This window comes from Schistosoma mansoni, chromosome 1 (assembly GCF_000237925.1).
Source record: "Schistosoma mansoni strain Puerto Rico chromosome 1, complete genome".
Taxonomy (NCBI): domain Eukaryota; kingdom Metazoa; phylum Platyhelminthes; class Trematoda; order Strigeidida; family Schistosomatidae; genus Schistosoma; species Schistosoma mansoni.
The window spans coordinates 18805156-18811155 of NC_031495.1; positions in this window are offsets into that span (position 1 = coordinate 18805156).

The following is a 6000-nucleotide window of genomic DNA, read 5'->3' on the forward strand; positions in this document are numbered from 1 at the left end:
ATTCGAAGTTTATCATATACAGCTGGTTAGAACAAATTTTAGTCAGAAAAATGTATTGTAATATTTGCACAGTTGAATAACAGATAGCTCAGAGGTTTGAATAGATCTAGGATTGTACTTGTGTTATCTACATCATGCTATCTCTTGCTAAAATACGGACTTGATATTTGCAAGCTTCATTGCAACTAGAAATGTTCTTGTTGACAGTTAACTTTTTAGATAGTTAGAAAGCGTGTTATCCAAGATATCATCAATTTAAACTATTCGTTGTGACGGTATCACTGCTTGTTAGTTTGGGTTTGATTTCTCGTGAATTCGTTTGATTAGGAGAACGTTATTAAAGCGTATTTTTTTACAGTCAGTACTTATTTACTAGGTAGAGTATAATGTAATATTCCGTTCCATAAATAAATCAAACAACTATTAAGTTTAGTGGTTTTTGTGCTGTTATCATATCCTAATTAGTGCTCCAAACGCATTCAAAAAAATTATAATAAGTTCTATGATCGTTAGCTAGAGGGTTGTGACAACTAGAATAAAGTATGGGAATAGACCTCGACCGACTCTTAATTACTTTCAAATGTAGTCCGTCACTAGTATTGAGGTCGGTCAAGTTTCCACTATAGATTCATTTGGTGTGCTGCCGTATATGGATAACAACAAACAGAACTGGAGGTTTACAACACAGGACTTAGAGGAACCAAAAGGGACTGAATTGAAAATTTAAAGTAAGAAGATATGATTTTGAATGTACTATAAGGAACTTAATGAATCTTATGAATAAAAAACTAAGAATTTCTTGCATACATAATCAACACAGACTATTTTTTATATATTTGATTTATATCCGAATCTGAAAATAACTAACGTGGGTATGATCAATTAAAGGAATACAAGTGGAGAAATCAGTAATAAAATCTTGGAATGGACAAAGGTTTGATTAGTGTTTAATAAAGTGTTTCATTTCTCGGGCAGCTTAGAAATATTTGGAATCAATGGGCTGCAAGATAATGTAGTTGAATTAATAAATGAATAAACAAGATATCGGATCATTCGTATATTTTCCGTAAGGCTCACTTGTAGTAAAATCTGGGTGTAAGCTATTTAATGAAATCTCAGATGTTCACCAATTGTAATCCGTAATCCAATAGTGATTAACGTAGGAATAGAATGGAGTAAGATGCAGAATATTCTAATCGTAACAAAACATCTATCCTCAAATTCTGTGGCTTTGACTTCAGACTTTCATAGTAAAGCTTCAATTTTTCAGGCTGTTTTATTGCCTTGAATGTCTGTTTGATTTACATCTCACTTTGTTCAGTTCTAGTAGTTTATTGTTCGTGATTTACTCTGTATTTGTGTTTGTTAACTTATCTGAGGAACGAATAGAAATTGCTTCCCATTGTTTTGGAATTCTGATGCTGTCTACCTTTGATGTTGTCGCCATTTGGTTATGGTTGGTGATACAAATAAGCATAAAACTATGTTTATGTACTTATTGCACCAACTCTATGAATGATAACTCTGAAATACATCACATAAATTATACATTAAAAAGTGTTCGATAAAGTAGTATGCTTCGTTTTCAGAAGTTAGAGGGAAGATGAGTCTAATTTGTAGATGGTTCTCACTACAGACTGACATTTGCTAGGAAACTCTCCAATGTTATGGAGTATTGGGGATTTATTATAACATATCGTTAGACTCAGGGAAGTATGACATGACCAGGAATTAAACTGAAGAAATGATAAGTGTGTTCATATTTCTAGCTGGAATCGGTTTGTGATTTTAGATCACAACGATAATTTAATGTTATTATTCGGAAACTACGCTAATTTTGACATGGTCAAAATCTACTAGTTGAGATTTTTCATTTTGATCACAGTAATTCATCTCCTCAAACTGGTTACCATTGATTTTTGTAGATTATTTTATCATATAAATGATTCTTTTGTCACGGATTCATATCAGTGTTGGATGCTATCTATAAATGTGGTATGGATTAACAGATTTATAAGTTAAAAGTGTATGTTCTTTTATGGCATTAATTTTTCTGATTCAAGGTTGTTGTTTTTTTTCTTTCTATTAATTCACTTTTATAACTTTTTCAATTAGAAAAGATGATCTGATATTCTATCATATATATATGTATGTATCTTTTTTTCATAAGAATAACAAATGAGTTTAAAGATCATTATGAACTTTTCATGGTCATGCAAGTCAATATCTATTAACTGGTGATCAAAATCAGTTTAACTATTAAAAAAATTATTGAAATACATTATCAATGATTTACATTGTAATTTTCTAATTAGATAATAATTTCCACTAGAATTTGTTGTATTTTATTCTTCTAAAAAATTTGATGAAATGTTTAGTTTTTTTTTCTGACAGATTCAAAATAATTGTGGTGTGGGCTACTTATATCCACACAAGTTTAGTATATGACGATGGTCGGGCATTGAATGTATTTCAGTAGAAGATCGATAAGGAGAGAACGGAAACGAGACTCAATTGGTATGAAAATGCATGAACAATAATAATCGGAGACTATGGACTAATATTTGCAGAAGGAATGGTCAAGATTGAAACAATTGATTGGTAGTTTGCGAATTGACTGTTTGCTTTATGGTTGTCAGATTTTAGTGAGATATTCTGTAATTTTGTGCTCAAAGACATTCGATTGTTCCCACTCGTGTTCTTGTTCATTACATAATTAGTAGTCAGTTTTATAGTATTACGCAAGCACTTAACCGATAGACCACCGAGCTGGCATCCAACGGTTAAGTGCTCTGGTAGGTCCTGGGTTCGAATCTCGCGAGGCGTGATCGTGGATGAGCACTGCTGAGGAGTCCCACAATAGGACGAAACGGCCATCCAGTGCTTGCAGGTTTTCCATGGTGGTCTAGCTTCAATTGACTCATGATCTCAACTATATATAAAGAAACTTGTAATTGTTATGTGTAATTTTATTTTGATGATTTATTCAAATTATCAAATTGTTTTATATAATTTACACATACAGACTATTTATGTAATTTATCTTAATCTTTTACTTTCCTACTTTAATTTTTATTGATATGATTCAAGGTTGTGATTTGTTGTAATTTTTATATCATGCAAAAAGTTGACACTGAATAATGACTAAACCTGAACTATTATATTTAATCTTTTATAAACGACTAATATAGATTGAAATGTTTCGTATCAAATAGATTGTTTATCTATGTGCCTTTAACAATTTGGTCATGAGCGTCAGCAATAACCCCTACAAACAAATATACAAAGCTATATAGGTTTCATATGACCATACTACAGAAAACCAGATCGATCACATCTACATCAATAGAAATTTCAAAAGGTTCGTGAAAGAAGAACAATGAGAGGATTTGATATAGCTTTATATCATCACCTGGTGATGATCAAGCTAAAACCAAAGCTAAAGAATCATTGGATAATTGGATATGAACCAATTCAAAAGTTAAACACATTCTATGGGGAGTAACTGGAAAGAGATTAAAGAAGTAATTACTTCATTATCCAAATATTTGCTTGATTCTAAGAAGCACTAGAATTAAGAGTGAATCTCTGAAGACAATCTAGATGGAATTTAAGAAACGAAGAACAAGGAGACATCAATCAGGCATAGGCTGAACATAACTAAGAAAGAAAAATGGCAAAGAAGGGTATTAGAGTTGACAAACAGAAGTATATCGAAGACTTTCCAACAACAGAAGTTTCAGGAAAATGAAATATTAAAGAACCTTATAATACAATCAAGAAGCCTGGATTTAAGAGCAGCGGAATAGGTAGATAGGAACACTTTGAAGAGCCCTGAATGAACTAACCTCAGTGAACTCACAGAATATCGAAGAAGCACGTACAGACCTGCCTATAGATGCTACCGCACCAACGGTCGAAGAAATCGTCGAGGCCATCAAATAAATCCAAAGTAGTAAAGCAACAGGACTAGACAGTATACCAGCTGAGGCACTGAATTCAGATTTATAGGTAAATCAAAAGATGTCCTATTTTTCCTTTGGGGAGATCCGAGAGGAAAAGTTAGTAATAGAAGATTAGACAGAGAGATACCGTATCGAGATGCCGAATGATGGAAATCTCAGTAGTCATGAAAACTGTAGACGGATATCAGTACTATCAGTGGTAAACGGTCTTGTAAACAGTGTTGCTGAACTAAATAAAACATATAGTGGACGTTCAACTTAGAGATCAACAACCTGGCTATCTTAAAGATCAGTCATATACCGACCAAATCGTGACACTGCAGATCATTGTTGAGCAATCAGTTGAATGGAACACACCATTGTACACCGAATTCCCTGATTAGAAGAAAGGATTCGACAGTTTGCATAGGAAACCTTATGAAGTCTGCTTCAACACTATGGGGTATCTGTAAAGATCATCACCATCACATGGAACTTTTAAGATGAGAGGAATTGGAGGGTCATGCATGGTAGCCAGCTCACAGATTCGTTTCAAATAAAGACCAGTATCAGACAAGGCCGCCTACTCCCACCTTTTCTATTTCTTCTGGTTATTGACCGGATTGTGAAGACTCCTATGTTTCAGGGGAGGCGTGGAATACAACGGACACCTTGGACCCAAGTGAATAACTTCAACTATGCAGATGAATTAGCACTTCTAATTCATACACAACAACAAATGTAAACAGGGATAACCAGTGTAGAAGCAGATTCTGAAGAAGTAGGTTTCAGGATTCACATGGGATAAAGTAAGATCCTTAAGTACAACACAGTGAGCATCTAATAAATTACGTCTGATTGCGAAGCTCAGGAAGAGATGAAAACATCTACATACTCGGCAAAATCGTTGATAAAGAAGGAGGATCTGATAAAGATGTAAGAGAATGAATCAGCAAAAAAAGAGCCATATCCTTACAATTGAAAAATATTTGGGTATTATCTACAATTCATACTAACATTCATTTCCATAATAGATCTGTGGAATTTTAGATCTTGCAATGAATGTACAACCGATGGACACTAACTTCATACCATACCATCTACATTTTCAGTAGAATTCGATCTATTATCTAAGCATGATCATTATCTAGTGTAATGAGAAATATATATACTTCATTTAATTTAACATTACATGACAAATTTCGAATGGAATGCATGCTATTCATGTTTGTTTGTTTTTAGATGAGTAAAAAGTACATTAAATGATTAAAGTTATGATATGTTTTCAATAATTACATAATTATTTAAGATAAATATTTTTATTTGTTGACAAGTTATGTTTAAAGATAAACATAATTTGTCAAAAATTATTCTCTAACTCCATTGAATAACATATAAAATCTATGAAGTTTTTCATAGTTGAAGCATGAGTCAATTGAAGCTAGACCACCATGGAAAACCTGGAAGCACTGGACAGCCATTTTGTCCTATTGTGAGACTCCTCAGCAGTGCGCATCCACGGTCCCGCCTCGCGAGATTCGAACCCAGGACCTACCAGTCTTGCGCCAGAGCACTTGACCGATAGACCACTGGGGCGGCATCCGATGGTGTTAATGTCTAACTTCAACCAATCCACGAAGTTGAGCAACCGTTAACCAATTGTCTTCAGTGAGTTCCTATCTCACAACAGACGTGGTTGTACTCCACTGTTCACTGCTTCTCACTAGAACTCCAGGAAATATCTCTTGAAGTCAATCACTAGTGAGTATATGATTATAATCAGAAGAGGTTTTTGATGGATATGTACTACTCTTGAAGCTAAAAAATCTTGGTATTGCCGGACCTCTTTTGGAAATGACTTAAGGATTTCCTAGTGGGTCGTAGACAGAAAGAATAAACTCGAAGCGCTCCACCTGGAGACCAGTAATGAGTGGAGTACCTTAAGTTTTTGTCCTGGGTCCTTTACTTTTATACTATGTGTAAATGATCTTCCATGTATAGTAGAGTCCCCAATGTTATATTACGCTGACGATGTAAAAATCCGGCGAAAAATAAC